At 36.8% G+C, this 16108-nt stretch overlaps 1 protein-coding gene and 1 long non-coding RNA gene across 6 annotated transcripts in view; one reads left to right on the top strand and one right to left on the bottom strand.

Annotated features, from left to right (window-relative positions):
* OXR1 (oxidation resistance 1) overlaps window positions 1-16108 on the top strand; it is a 304617-nt gene that overhangs the window by 212737 nt on the left and 75772 nt on the right. The gene's annotated exons all lie outside the window — the stretch shown is intronic.
* Window positions 938-15714, bottom strand: LOC112483554. Its single transcript, XR_003047657.1, has 3 exons — window positions 15487-15714; window positions 14783-14905; window positions 938-1927 (listed from the first exon to the last, which is right to left on the bottom strand). It is a non-coding gene; the product is annotated as an uncharacterized LOC112483554 (long non-coding RNA).

Below are 16108 nucleotides of genomic sequence, written 5' to 3'. Positions count from 1 at the left end.
ATCGTTAGATGTGTGTGAATTTTCAATTTTGTAGACACCTAACTTATTTTCTCTCCCTCCTTATTCTTTCTAATAGATACCCAGTCGTCTAGACTCTTTATTACCTTCGCAAGAGCAGCCTCTACATAAAATTCTCTGTATTTCTCTTTAGCCCTCAGTCAGTACAAACAATACCTGGTAGTTAGTGAAATCATGATCTTTTGGCATTCAACAAACATACTCCACACAACCCTGAACTTCTCAGCTTGTTCTGCTACAGCACAATATATTATCGGCTAGAGAATTATAGTTAGAATAATTTGCTCTTTTTCCTAAACTTGTTGCCACTGTTAAATTATCATAAAACAGAACAACATTGCAAAACAGCTAAAATGCCTTTATAACTATAGATTTGAGAGGAAGCACAATGCAAAGTTTCATGGTCCAAAAAATTAATAAATATAGCAATTTTTTTTCTTGCTATTGTAAAAGAATAACATATCAAAAGAAAGATCTTTAATATGTGTGTATGTGCATGTGTGTATATCCAAAACGCGTTCTTTCAGAGAAATAAGACGGTTAGAGGGTACTACGTAAGGACAGTTTTCCCCCAAAAAAGGGAAAATTAAGACATACATAAAAATGAACACATTAAATATTTTATTTAACTCATTGTTAATAAAGAAACCAGTAAGGTTACAACCAATTCAAAGGAGAATCCAAACAGATGTATTTATAGATCAGGATTATTGAAACAAATGGGCAGATAGAGGCACGTTCTTCCCCTGTTGGTAAACAGAGTCCATTCAAAGTCTATTGGACAGAGTTTGCATAGACAAGAATGTCTCTGTTTAAACACAAGAATTATGCATTGCTATAGCTTTTACAATTTACAAAGTTATAAATTAGCTTCAAAATCAGATAATCCAGAAGAGTGTACTTTTGACACTGCATAGTTTTTCATTTAAAGCACAGATTTCCCACCCCCCACCCCCCAGCTTATAATGCTATATCTCTAAGTACATCATACCGTCAGTAACTCCTTAATATCGACAGAAGGAAGGCCAAACTCCTTAGGCAGACATTTACAGTTTAGCTTCAGCCTCTTTCCAACAACATTTTCTGTTATCCAACCAAGCATGCTTTAACACTACTTTATTCAGCCAAAGTTAAATACATACTCTCAAATTTTACTAATCATTTAAATTCCCGATAAATTGTCACTTCCTCTAAGAAGCTCTGTTGTACATCATCTACTTTAAATAGGAATTACTATACCTCCCTTTGACACTCGTCACCTTTCTTCTGTACTTTTCTTCTGTATTAACCATCTGCTATGATCTATAGTGGTTCTAAAACTTTAGAGTACAACAGAATCACCTGGAGGGTTGGTTAAAACACATTGCTGGGTTCCACTCATCCTCTGATTCAGTGGAGCTGAGGTTGAGCCTGAGGATTTGCATTTCTTACAAGATTTCAGATGATGCTGGTCTGAAGGCAACATTTTGAGAACCACCTGCCCAAAGGAATCATGTAAAAAAACTACAGATTGGATTAATGAGACATAGACCCAGCCCTTTAGGAATTCACAGTCTGATGGAAATGTCATAAAGCTGGCCCTCAAAATATCAGTAAAACCACTTTTAGGTAAGATAAAACTGAGTTTATTGAGGTAGAAGAATACCATTTCACCAGAGCCTTAGTAGTGCCTTGGAGGAAGGCGGGCAGGGGGGCGTGTAATAGTTGGGATATTTAAGATTTCGAAGTTCGATTTAAGGCAGGTCTTTTAATATAACGACTTAGGGTTGAGTAAGGAAGGATTGTGATGTGGTAGTTTAGAATTCATAGAATAAGATGAGGGTTTTACAGCAAGGGGTTCAAAGAGTTCTGGCGTATAAACGTGGTTGATGCTTTCTTTCAGAGAGTTGATACGTCATGAAGGATGTTTCTGGAATGAACGAGAAAAGAGTATAGTAGTAAAGTCATATGTAGATAGTCAGCCATACTAATGGTTTCAGAGACAGACACATAAACAAATAATTAGCATGGTAAGTAAGTGTAACTGAGGTAGTCATAGAGCCTTTTGGGAGCAAGTATATAAAATCTTGCAGCCTCCCGGCCATCTGCCACTGCCAGGAATTCCAAGATCGCGGATGTCCTACTTAGGGTTATCTTTGGTATAGCAAGGAAAAAGTATTATGTTTGTGAAGGCATTCCCCCTTGTTTCTTTTTCTTTTTCTCTTTATACTATTAAACATGCATACTTCCACATATATATCTTATAAACAATATCAAACTTTGGAGGAGTGGAAAGAATTCATATTTATTAAGGACCTACTGTATGACACATACAATACAAGTATGTGCATGTATATTTTAATTAACCGTGTATTAGATTTTTGTGATAATTATGATCACCCCTTGTTAATGCAGATAATCCTTATCAGGACTTTAAATGGACCTTTGGACAGAGCTCTTTTTATATTATCTAAAACTCATGATCTCTTCTTTTTGGTAGGGATAAGTAGTGAATATGATGATTTTAAGGCACAGTAATCCTCTATTAAAAAATAATAAGAAATAAGTATATATATATAAAATCCTGAATAGCAAGTTATCTTTGGGAAGTAACTCAAGCTGTAATCGGGGGTGACATAAAATGTCATCTGTTACCTTGCAAACAATTTCTAGAAACACCCTAAAGTGAGTGTATTAAAGTTACATCTAAGAAAGACAAATTAAATCTTTTGAAATTCAAATTCAGTGCTAAGCTCAGATTCTTGAAAAATAGTAAATGTTTGTACCAAGTACACCCTATGCTTTTTACAGGTTCCAAAATCAAATTAGAAAATATACACATTATAAAGTAAATTTACTTAGATTTATTTATGACAAGTTAATACGCACGTTCTATAAAATAACTGAGGTAGAATTCATTTCAGTGCATCATTTACTAAAGTTTTGAGATAACATCTGCAAGGCAGTTATCAGATACTTGCCATCATGCTAATGGCATTCATAACATATAGATTTGCTGGCTAAAGAAGCATCATCCTTTCAGCAATAAACAATTTTGCACGCAACTATATTTGCCATATGGGTTTTTATCACACCTTCTTAGTCCCAGATTTCTCTGTGCTAATTGCAGCTAAGTCAAATTGGTACAAAGAGGACTTCAGAGAGTAGTAGGGTGTCTTGTCCTAATTTGAAGCTGTAAATGAAAGTGGGGCTGAAAGAGAAAGCACAGAAAGATATGTCAGGAAGTGGCGTGAAAATAAGGCTTTCTGAAGACAATGAAATAAGACAGACTATAAAAGTTGCCAGAGGCATGACGTGGTTATGGGAGTGTTTAATCTCTCCCAACATCTACTAGATCTGGGTTTCTCTACCTGGGCACCAGACAATTCTTTGTTGTGGGGACTGTCCTGAGCATCATAGGATCTTAAGCAGAATCCTTGGCCTCAAGCTACTAGATGCCAAACACCATACCCTCAGTGTGATAATGATAATGTCTAAATATTCCCTGAGAGATCTGCCAGATTAGCAAGTAAAAATAGGTAGCCTAAGTAAATGTGAATTACTGATAAGCAGCAAATAGATTTTTGGTATATACATCCTGTGTAATGTTTGGTACAGACTTATACTAAAAATTTGTTGTTTATCTGACATTCCAATTTAACTGGGAGTTCTATATTTTATCTAGTAACCCTACTAGGAGGCAAAATTGCCCATAATTGAAAACTGCTGTGCTATTGGTGTCAGTAAATTAAGAGCAAACACCCAGCATACCCTTGACTGACCTCTTTGGCAGTGTTGCTTTCCTTAAGAGCCCAGTAACCTTTTTCCCAAAGGAGGGCTCATTAACCTCCCTCACAGGGTGAATGTGAGGTCTAAAGGAAATAACGAATGGAAAACTCTTAGTATGATCCCAGGTGTAGTAAACAGTTGATATGTTTATTACTGTCTAGCGGTCCCTCACAAGATGCTGTCATAATATCTACTGGTCTCTCAGCTTAATTTTCACTAACAAAGACTGTATTAAGGAAACAACAGGACCCATGCAGTGATGCTCAGTCTTGGCTGCACATTGAAATCACCTGGGAGGTGTCCTCCCTGATGTCCATATCCTTCCTCTGAGAGATCTGGATTTCAGTGATCTGGAGTGTGTGGCCTGAGCAGTAGGATTTTCAAAAGCTCCACAGAAGTTCTGAAATGTATAGCAAAGCTGAGAACCCCTCTGTGAGAGAAAAGTATAGAATAATCGGTACTCCTGAATAATGAAGAGAGGGAGTGAGCGTGACTTAATTACATCTGATGCTTGGATTGTACACAAGTGGGTTGGAATCAAAATTAGAGAAAAGATGTACATGATTCATTTATTCATTCAACAAATGTCATATCTGAATGTCTACTTTGTACCAGGTCATGTTCTAAGCAGTGAAGGGAGTCCCTGTCCTTGCTGAATGCGAGTAGAGAGAGACAGACGATAAATAAGACATTTTAATCTAATTTCAAAGACTAGAACAAAGTCACAAATAGTCTTAATGAGAAAGCAAAATAGGGAGAAACCAGCCTGACTTGACAAGATATTTTCTGACCTTAGCTCTTAGAAGAGATAGAAGTGGGAAGGACATATTCTAAGGACAAGTAGAAGGATGGCATAAAACTAAAAAGTGTCAAAATGGCCAAAACACAGGGTGGGATTTTAGAAACACTAAAAAAACTAGCTAACTACAGCAGGACCATTCGGTGAAAAAGGAAGTCGTAGCAAAAAGGAGAACAAGAAGGAAGCGTAAGGCTGTCTTTTTTGAGAAAGATATGCCGTGTTTAACAGATTGCTAAAAGGCAGAACACCTATTTTGCTTTATTTTTCTCAAGAATGAGCTACTAGAAAATACACAACAAAAACTGCGAAGTGGAAATTCATAGGCTAAAATAGGTGATGATATAGTGAAAGGCTACCCACATCCACTGTACATGGATTATTAACCTCTTGGTTCAGAAAACTAGGCTATCAATAAATTTTCATATGTGATCACAGAAACTTTGGTAGTAATATTATAGGAGTGATAGTGTATTTGTGAAAATTACACTCGTTTTTATAACAAACAAACCTCGAAATATATATAATGGCTTAAATGCAATCAGAGTTTATTTCTTGTTCTAGTCTGAAATTAATGTTCCTGATTAGTGGGTGGCTGTCCTCTAAGGGTGGTTCAGGGACCCAGGTTCCTTCTATCTTGTGGCTCTGTCATCTTTAATGAATGGCTTCTCAGGTCTCCATGCTCATCTACTTTTAGACTGTGGAAAGAAAAGGACCATGGAGAGTCACCAGTGGGATGCACATGTGGGCTCAGCCTGGAAGCAGCACACATCACTTTTATAACCCTCTGCTGGCTAAAACTCAAGTCTCTTGGGCACCCCCACAGAAAAGAAAGCAGAGAAATGTAGCAGGCCCACGAAAATGGTAATCAAGTTTGGTGACAGCTAACTAGTGTCTACCCAGATAATAAGACATCTACCAGAAAACCGTAGTTAGATGAATAATTCAAATTTCAAAAACGGGGTTGAAATGGAGTTGAAGGATATAGAAACAACACAGGCTTGAAACTACTTAGAAGGAAAAAAGCAGTGATGACTTGCAGTCTGTACCTCCTCTTCTCCTGCATATTAGCAAGGCATTTAACAAATACATGGCATCGTTGATAAATGAGAACTGGGCGATGGTATCATTTAGTGGGTTCATATTTCTTCTGATAACTGTGTCCAGTGAGTGGTAATCATTGTTAACCATGAAGGCAGTCTCTTGTGCTATGCCATGTGACTTTCCTTGCTCATGTCTCAGAATTATTATGAAAAACTTGATTAGAAACAAATTTGTGGCTGACTTAGTGAAAGAAATACTGAATGCTATTGCACATGAAGGAATCAAGAGTAGTTTCAAAAGGATCTCAACAATCTAGAATATAGGTCAGCTGAATTTTTCTGAAAACAGCAAGAGAGTATTTTAGACTTTTGAGTCATAAGGTCCCTGTCACAACTAGTCCTCTCTGCTGTTGTATCCCCAAAGCAGCCATAGACAATACATAAATGAACTGGTGTGGCAGCCCATGGGCCATACTTTGCTGAACACTGATCTAGAAGTACAGGCTGAAATCTGAAGGTGATAAATCTAAGGTTGTTCATTTAAGGCCAAAGAACAACAGGCCTACCACGTTACATATATGGTATCCTTTCTAATTATAACAGAGCTATAAAATAGGCATTTTTTTGTTCTTATTTCATGTATGGGAAAGCTTCATCTCAAAAATAAATAGTTTGACCTGGCTTTCACATCTGGATAATACTTTATGAGACATCATGCCACTTCATAACATGTTTGGGCAAATTGAGAGTCACAATTAATTGCTCAGGTCAAAGATGGAGCACTTCTTGTGGTGGCCCTGGGTTCTTCCAGCTCTATTCTTATCCAAGTGTGTGACCTTGAGAAACTTGCTTGACTTCTCTGGGCCTTGGCTAACAAAGCAGTAAAAATAAGAGGCTCAACTAGATGAACACCAAGGCCCTCCTCTCAGGTCCAATAGGGTTATTATTAAAACGTTAAGGGCATCATGCGAAAGAGAACTGAGATTTTTTGTGTGTGTGACTCTAAAAGCAATTCTTTTTAAACTGTTCTAATGTAGTTTTACACAAAACCAATATATAAAATATAAAAATGGTATCTTATGAGTACACGTGTTTTATAAGTTCAAATTTATAATGTTTTATAATTATAAAGCCATTTATCAAAAGACAGGCTGATACACATGAAACTGAATTTTTAAACTGAGAGCGATAGATGATGATGGATTCAGCATTCCACTCATTGTTATTTGCTTACTGGCTTTTGGTTGTGTAATGAAAATCTTTATTCACATACGTAGTTTGATAAAAAAATTAATAGTTTTGCAATCTCAGAAAACTCCTCAGAATATAGAAATAGCAAGAGGGGCCTGAAAAACAAAAATGTGTTAACTTGACAACATAAATCAATATATTAATTTGGCATACGTGATAAAAATAAATTAAGCATTTGCAAAAATCTTGTATCAGGGTTGGCTACGTTTATGCTATGGTGCTAAATGAACCCCCAAACCTCCATGGCTTGCTATAATAAATATTTATTGATTTATTTCTTGCTCATATTACATGTCCAATTCAGGTTGAGGTTGGGACAAGGGGCTCTGACCCCTGTAGTTTGTCAGGAATCTAGGTTGTTGGAGATGGCCCCACCATCTTGTAGCTAGGTAGCATTCATTGGTTGCTGAGGCAGAGACAGAGGCATCTGGAGTACAAAACAGAGGCTATTCTTTACATGAGTGTAAAAGCACATACGTCACTTCTGCTTAATGTGGTCCTAGTCTCATGGCCCTATCTCAGAAGTTAATGTGTGATTCATATCTATGGGAGGACTATGAAGAAGCAGGTCTCAAACATGTTTCATAATCAGAAAATGCAGGTTCCCGAGACCTACCCTACAACCCTGGAATCAGGATCTCTGGGGTATAGCTGGGAAATGTGCATTTTAAAAAGTGTTACACAACTGATTCTCATTATCAATAATAAGCTACTGCTATGAACCAAGAGTGTTTACAAAGTAGAAGTAAAGCAACAATTAACTCTGCGGATTTAAGATTACCCGGGCTGCAGTGTCAGAGATGAATTAAAGAGGGAAGAAACTAGAAGCAGGGAGGTTTCATGTCACACAACATGTAGTTGAATGAGCAAACAAAAGCGCATGCCCTCATATCTCATACAATGCATTAGCAAGACCAGCTCAATATGAGAGCCGAACAATGTTGTTGTAAATGTCTCTGTATATTTTAAGAATCTTCCCCCGACCCCTTCCTTCTTCAACTCCCAGAAAACCAGTAAGGTAGGTACAGAGTGACTGCTGCCAACCAGTCCTGTTCACTTTATTCAATAAATGTTCTGCATGCCCATGGCTGCCCATGGTGTTGACTGGAGAGCCAGCTCAGCACCAGCAGAAGTCCCTGGATAGGCAGTGGAGAATGGTAGGTGGGCGTGGCCTGCTTCCATCTTGAGAGATTGCTGAAGATGGTCAAACTTTTCCTCATGCCTGACAGGGCAGCTCAGAATCTGATTATATTGCTGTGTCTTCTGCCTCTGGGAAGACCGATAGTTAAGCGTAGATCTGCATGCACTGGGAGAAAATGACCAGTGCATGATTCTTTTGTAAAATAAACCTGTCTGGTCAGTGCTGAATCACTTAAGGATTGACCATCCAGGTTTTAGTTTCTCCTCCCACATCTGCCTCTATTTTGGCTGATTCACCTGGCACTATTAGCATCTCTCCCAAATGGTGTTTGGGATGCGGAGGTGGGGAGTCAGGGAACCCCCATACATTTTGGGAAGAGGACTGCGTTCTCTTCCTTTCAAATATTATGCTCAGCACTTATCAGTTTGCTGTTCATGTACCATGGCTGAAACAAGTGGAATATTGATAAGAACCTGGCATTGCTGCCCAGCAGTGCCTCTCAGAAATGTGTGATACATTCTCTTTTTATTGCCATGCTTCATTTTGTCTTGACAGAGCCCAGGATTCAGTCCCCACCCCCTCACCAACAGGAGAAAAACAAAAATGAAAACGCCTAATTACCAGCTATAGATTGAAGCTGGACTGAGGTTTCTCCCAAATTATTTTGCTCTTTCTTTTCCTTTTTGCATTTACATTTTTCTGGTATAATTAAAAAAAAAATACAAAGCAAAGATAGAGAAATTATTTCTAATATATTCTACCTCAAAACTTCTTCAAAAATACAACTTAATATTATATAACTTTAAAATATTTAATATTAATACCTAAAATTAATATCGTAAAATAAAGCATTTAATATATAAAGATTGTGTAGATTAAGAACATGAAATATCAATAATATAAATAAGAAGTAGTAGCAACATGTAAAGACCTAATATAAAAATTAAGAGAGAAGTGAGCCAAGATTAGAGAGGAAGAGTCCAGAAAGATAGAGATAAGGTAGGCATACAGTCCTGCTTGTAGAAACGCACACTCTACTACAACCCCACACAGAATATAGGCGGTATAAAGAGAAGAAACCTGCAGTAAAAAGAAATCTATAGCAGAAGGGGAATGTAAATGTTCGTCTTCATAACGTAATACTCCTGTTTGGAGATTTTGATTAGTTAGTGGTCCTGAAGACTTCTAAAGCCTTGTTAAGTTTTCACAACTTTGGGCATAAATGGTGCTTGTTCAGTGAACTAAGTAAAACTATCCAAAGTCAGAAGCTTCCACATCCCATGTATGGAGTATTTGGGGCTGTAATTATATAACTGTAATTATAATCTTTGATAAAATATAAAAGGAGTCCTGAAATAATTCTATGGTAACTTGATGTGAGTTACTGTGACCTACATTTTTATTATAATTCTCAGTGATTGTATTCTTGGGTCCTTGCTCTACTACCTATATATGTTATTTCTGACAAGTGTGGTAGTTAACACTTTTTAGACACTTTCAAATTGAGAAAAAGTTACTTGGTTTTTAGTAGGGTTTATAATGATTATATGCAGGGTTGGCATCTACTGGAGGGGAATTTGATTTTAATCGATATTAAGCTTTTCCCATTCTATTGAAAGGCCATATTAAATCTTTATCATATACTCTTCAGTGTTGTGATCATGGTTATGTCCAAAGAACAACCTATACTCATTCTCTCTGTGACAGTTTTGTCACAGGGGAGAGTTCCACCTGATAAGGAATTTGAATGCTAGCCTAACTCTTTTAGTCGGGGCGGGGGGAGGCACTAGGGCTTTGAATAAAGATAAGCTTAACTGATTTGGCTATCTACCAACTTAGGCTTTAGGTTCACCAAGAGATCCAGATGTACTAAGGGAATAACAGATTCATTCGTCTGTTTCTTAACGTTTACAAAACCACTTTGCTTAGTGTCAGTTCACTTTATTGATTCCATCAGTGATTCTGCTTATCACATCAGAAATTTGAGTGCTGACATTTTTATCCTATAAAATAGTTTCCAGATAGATATCACATGATTTTCATGAAGTGACAAACTTGTCCATGAGAAATGAGGCAAGATAAAGATTTTCCCCAACAAAAGCAGAGGGAGTTCATCACCACTAGATCTACTTTACCAAAAAAAAAAAAAAAAAAATGCTAAAGGGAGTTCTTCAAGCTGCAATGGAAGGATGTTTGAATAGTAATCTAGAAACATATGAAGAATATAAAACACACTGGCAAAGGCAATTATATAGTCAAATTCAGAATACTCTATGATAGTGTGTTAATCACTTAACTCTAGTAGAAAAGTTAAAGGAGAAAAGTATTAAAAATAATGTTACAATAATTTGTTAGTGGATACACAATGTAAAAAGGTAAATTGTGATAACAAAAACATAAAATGGGCAGGAGTAGAAGGGTAGAGTATATACCATTGAAATTAAGTTAACAACTTAAAATAGATATGTTTTATGTTAAACTCATGGTAACTAGAAAGCAAAAACCTACAGAAGATACCCAAAAGATAAAAAGAAAGTAATCAAAGCATGCCATTATGGAAAATAATCAATTTACAAACAAAGTCAGGAAGAGAAGAAGAAATGAATGAAAAAACTACATAACAGCCAAAAAATAATAGGCTGGCACCAGCAAGTCCTTACTTATCAAGTCTTTACCTATTACTTTAAATGAAAATGGATTAAATTCTCATATCGAAAGGCACAGAGTGGCTGAATGGATTTTAAAAAAGACCCAACTATATGCTGCCCATAGGACACTCAATTCAGCTTTAAGGACACACAGGCTAAAAGTGAAGGAATGGAAAAAGATGTGCCATGCACTTGGAAACCAGAAGAGAACAAGGGTAGCTGTACTTAGAGCAGATGAAATATACTTTAAGACAAAAACTGTAATAAAAGACAAAGAAAGTCATTATAAAATGGTCAAAGTGATAATCCACCAAGAAAATACAACATTTATAAATATAGATGCACCCAACAGCAAAGCACCTAAATACGTTAAGAAAACACTAACATCTGAAGGGAGAAATAGACAGTGTATGTTAATAGTCGGGGACTTCAACACCACTTTTGACAATGAGTGGATCATGACAAAACCTTTCAATACATTGGGTATAGAAGGAATGTACCTCAACATAATAATGTTATCTTACTGTCATACATATGGCATATATATATGGCAAGCCATCACAGTCAGTGATGAAAGGTTGAAAGCTTTTACCTTAAGATCAAGAAGAAGACAAGGGTGCCCACTGTCACGATTCCTATTCAACATAGTACTGGAAGTTCTAGACAGAGTATTTAGGCAAGACAAAGAAATAAAAGGCATCCAAATTGAAAGAAGTAAAATTGTCTCTATTTGAAGATGATATGATCTTATACATAGACAATCCTGAAGACTCCATGAAAGGGCTGTTAGAACTAATAAACGAATTTCATAAAGTTGCAGGATACAAATCAAATTAGACAATTTCTTGAATTCACATACACTAACAATGAACTATCTAAAAAATAAATAAAGAAAACAATTCCATTTACGATAACATCAAAAAGAATAAAATATTAGGAATAAATTTAACCAAGGAGGTGAAAGAAATGATATTAATATTAATAAGATATTAATGAAAGAAACCAAAGAAGACATAAATAAATGGAAAGGTGTCTTGTGTTTATGGCTTGGAAGAATTGATATTGTTAATATGTACAAACTACCCAAAGTGTTCTACATATTCAATGCAATTCCTATCAAATTTCCAATGGCATTTTTCACAGAAATAGAATAAACAGTCCTAAAATTAATGTGGAACTGCAAAAAACCTCAAATAGCCAAAGCAAGCTTGAGAAAGAACACATCCTGATTTCAAACTATATTACAAAGCTATAGTAATCAAAACAGTATAGTACTGGCATAAAAATAGACAAACCAATGGAACAGAATCGAGAGTGCAGAAATAAACCATGTGTATACTGTCAACTAATTTTTGACAAGGGAGCCAAGAATAGTCAATGGGGAAAGGACAATCTCTTTAATAAATGGTGTTGGGAAAACTAGATATTAATATGCAAAAGAATGAAATTGTACCCTAACTTACACCATACCCAAAAATTAACTCAAGATGAATGAAAGGCTCAAATGTGAGACTTGAAACCATAAAACTTTTACAGGAAAACATAGGGAAAAAGCTCCTTGATGTTGGTCTTCGCAATGGTTTTTTTTTTTTTGGATAAAGAAAAAAAGCACCGGAAAAAAGCACAAGTGACAAGCAAAAATAAACCAGTAGAACTATATCAAATTAAAAGCTTCTCTACAGCAAAGAAATAGTCAACAAAATGAAAAATCAACGTAAGGAACAGGAGAAAATATTTGCAAACTATTTATCTGATAAGTAGTTAATGTCTAAAATAAATAAGGAACTCATAAAACTTAGTAGCAAAAAAAAATCCAATTTAAAAATGTGCGGAGGGCCTGAGTATACATTTTCCCAAAGATAACATACGAATGCCCAACAGATACATGAGAAGATCTCAACATCATTAATCATCAGATCAAAACTACAATAAGATGGCATCTCAGAATGACCATTATCAAAAATACAATGGATCACAAGTGTTGGAGAAGATGTGGAGAAAAGGGAACCCTGGACCACTGGTGAAAACATATGGAAGTTCCTCAAAAAATTAAAACTACAACTATAATGTGATACAGCAATTCCACTTTTGGGTATATCCAAAGGAAATGAAATCGTATCTTGAAGAGATATCTGCACCCACATGTTCACTGCAGCATTATTCACAATAGCCAAGGCATGGAAACAACCTAAATGTCCATTATTAGATGATTGGATAAAACACACACCCACACACACACACACACACACACACACACACACACAAGGAATATTATTCAGCCATATAAAAGAAGTAAATTTTACCATTTGCAACAACATGGATGGACCATAAGGGGATTATGCTAAGTGAGATAGACAAAGAAAGACATACTGTATGATCTTACATAAGTGTGGAATCTTTAAAAAAGCTGAACTCTTGGAAACAGGAGAATAGTGGTTGTGAGGGTCTGGGGTTTGGGGGAAATGGTGAGATATTGCTTCCAATTTTAAAATGAATAAATTCTGAGGATCTTTCATTGTCAATAGTGTATTACATGCTTGCAAGTTGCTAAGAGAGTAAATCTTAAATGTTCTTACCACATACACTCAAAAAGGTAATTATGTGAGTTTATGGAGGTTTTAACTCACCTAATTGTGGTAATCATTTTGTGACATATACCTGTCTTGAATCATCATATTGTATACTTTAAACTTGCACTATGTTATTTGAAAAAAAGAAAACAACAACAACAACAACAATTCCACTCCTAGGTATATACTACAGGAAAATGAAAACTTATATCCACAAAAAAATTGTACATGGATGTTCATAGCAACATTATTTCTAATAGCCAAAAAGTGGGATCAATCTAAATGTTCCTCAACTTATGACTGGATAAAATGTGATATATCCATACAATGGAATATTATTTGGCAATAAAAAGGAATGAAGTACTAATACATGCTACAATATGAATGAGTTAGAAATGTTCAGCTAAGTGAAAGAAGCCAGACCCTAAAGACCAGATGTTGTATGATTCCATTTATATGAAAAGTCTATTTAAGGCGGATCCATACGGACAGAAAGTAGATTATTGATTGCCTACACCTGGGAGTGGGAATGGGTAAGAACTTTTTGCGGGGTTGATAGAAATTTTCAGAAATTAGATTTTGATAATGCTTCAACAACTGTGTAAGTAGACTAACAACCATTGAATTGCATAATTTTAATAGGTGAAATATATGGTTTGTAGATCCATAATGAGGCAGAGAATTGCTGAAGGAGGCAGGCATGGAATATAAGGAAACTCTTTTTTTCAAGATGGGAGAGATTTGTGTAGATGATATAGGTAGGATAAGGGGGAAAAAACCAGAATGGAGAGAAAAATAATACGCCGAAGAGGAATAATAAAGCTAGCAAGGCATAGACAACATCTATAAGACTCAGATCAGAATTAATTTTGGAGGAGAGCAAACTTCCTTCTTTCTGAGGCAAAATATGGAAATGAACTCGTAGATTGATGAGAAAAAAGGAAGAAAAGTGAGACTATTCGTATCTAAGGGCCTATGATTTTCTGAGTCACATAGAAGGAGAAGTAACATGTTCGATGAATTTGGTAACTTCAGAATGGTGACGGTTCAGACAACAAATGTAGAGTAAGAAAGCAAGCTGATTTTATGAGTAAAAGGCTTTCGAAGCCATTAGGGCTTAGCTAAGTGTAAATCAAAAATTGTAAAGCATTTAATCATCAAGGTTACATACATATTTTTTTCTGCCAGCATCTTTAGCTTTCCATGAAATAGAAGCAGAAAAAGTTTGATGGATTAACTGCCTGTAAAACTGTATTTGAACTGGGTAGAGCACAGGTTCCTGCTAAGGTTGGATGTAAAAGCACTGATTTATTCAGATATAAACCACTCAAACACTTTGGAATATGGTTATCACAAGCTTACTGACAAATTTCAAGATGAAAATATAGCTTAGAAAAAGCATTTCAATTCATTAATCAAGATTAGACTTAAGTCATTGAAATTGGGTGTTAAAGCTTACTGAGCCTCTCTGGCATCTTAGAAGTGATGGTAAGCATGATAATGGTCCTTATCAAAGGGAAATCTCAAAAAAACGAAGTGCCACTTACCGTCTGGAGTAGTGCTTTCTCATGCAGCACATCTGAATACATGGATGATTGCTGGGTATGCATATTTCTGGGTCCTTTCTCACAACCACTGTGAATTACACTCTAGAGTACAGCCCAAACATTCTATATTTTTAACGAAGTATAAATGTGATGTTGATGTTAGGATGGTGACATTTGTCTAACCTGGTAAGAATTTAAGCTGAAAATGGCGATGGTGGGAAAAAGATCAAACAATTTTTTTAAAAAAGGGGTATAGTCTTTAATGATATGGCAAAAAGCTTAAGTTCCAGAAAGATTGGACTCCATTATTTGGTATGATTACTTAAGTAAGTCAAACCTTTTCCTCAAATACATTAATTGGTAATTCCAAGTTAAGTGGGTGTTTTTATATAATGCGTGGGAAAGAGCGCCATACACATGTGAAAGAAAGATAATAACCAGATCTCACTGGATAGTAAATGTCTGTCAAAAGTTATTGCTCTTTCTCTGCCTAAAGGAGGATAAGGTTGTACACTAAAGCCCTTAATTACCTTGCCTTACAGGACCAGATTCAGGGAATGTCAAATTCTTATCATCTGTTCACAATGCCAAAACGACCTGAAACGCGACTATTAATGCTTTATTTTACAAAACTGGTCTCCTAATCCCTTCTAAACGGCATTTTATCTGGATCGGTTTTATTTTAACGACGACTGCAATTTTACCTTAAAATTAACCTTCCCGTCTTCCTCCTTTCCACTCCGCCCCTCAAAATTACAAGCTCCAAAAGTTTCACGTGGATTATGCGCCTCCTGCTAATACAAACACATACACCCCCACACAGAAACTTTTGACACTGCCCATCGAGGCCCCCAAATGCTTCAACAAAGCCTCCCTTGGGGTCTTTTCACTTCCAGCTTCGCCCTCAGGGCCAAGGCTCGGCCTCCACTGCGTTCCCCAGCAGTCCTGAAAGTCCGGTTGGGTCCGACGGGGCGGGGCGGGCCTGCTCCATTGGAGGCTGGCGGGGGGGAGCGAGTAGGACCCGTCCACCTTGCCTAAAAGCCGCTAACTAGTCGACCCTGTACCTGTTCTAGCAAGAATGTACCTACTTCACTAGCTAAGTTTTGCCTCGATTGGACTTTGGCAGCGACAAGAAAAACTTTTCAAAACTTTTGTCCAGCTTTTGCTCCCCCGCGCGTCCTTTCCTGATGGTTCGCCCCGGAGCCACGCCGGGGACGCCCTGTCCCCATCCTTGCCTCTTGAGAGGCGCGCGGAGCCCCCGCCCCCGTGTCGGGTTGGACCGGCCCACGGGCGCGCACGGAGTGGCCGCTGCCGCGGAAACCGTCG

Source organism: Pteropus alecto, unplaced genomic scaffold (genome assembly GCF_000325575.1).
Source record: "Pteropus alecto unplaced genomic scaffold, ASM32557v1 scaffold164, whole genome shotgun sequence".
Lineage (NCBI taxonomy): Eukaryota > Metazoa > Chordata > Mammalia > Chiroptera > Pteropodidae > Pteropus > Pteropus alecto.
This window is presented reverse-complemented; position numbering and strand designations above follow the sequence as displayed.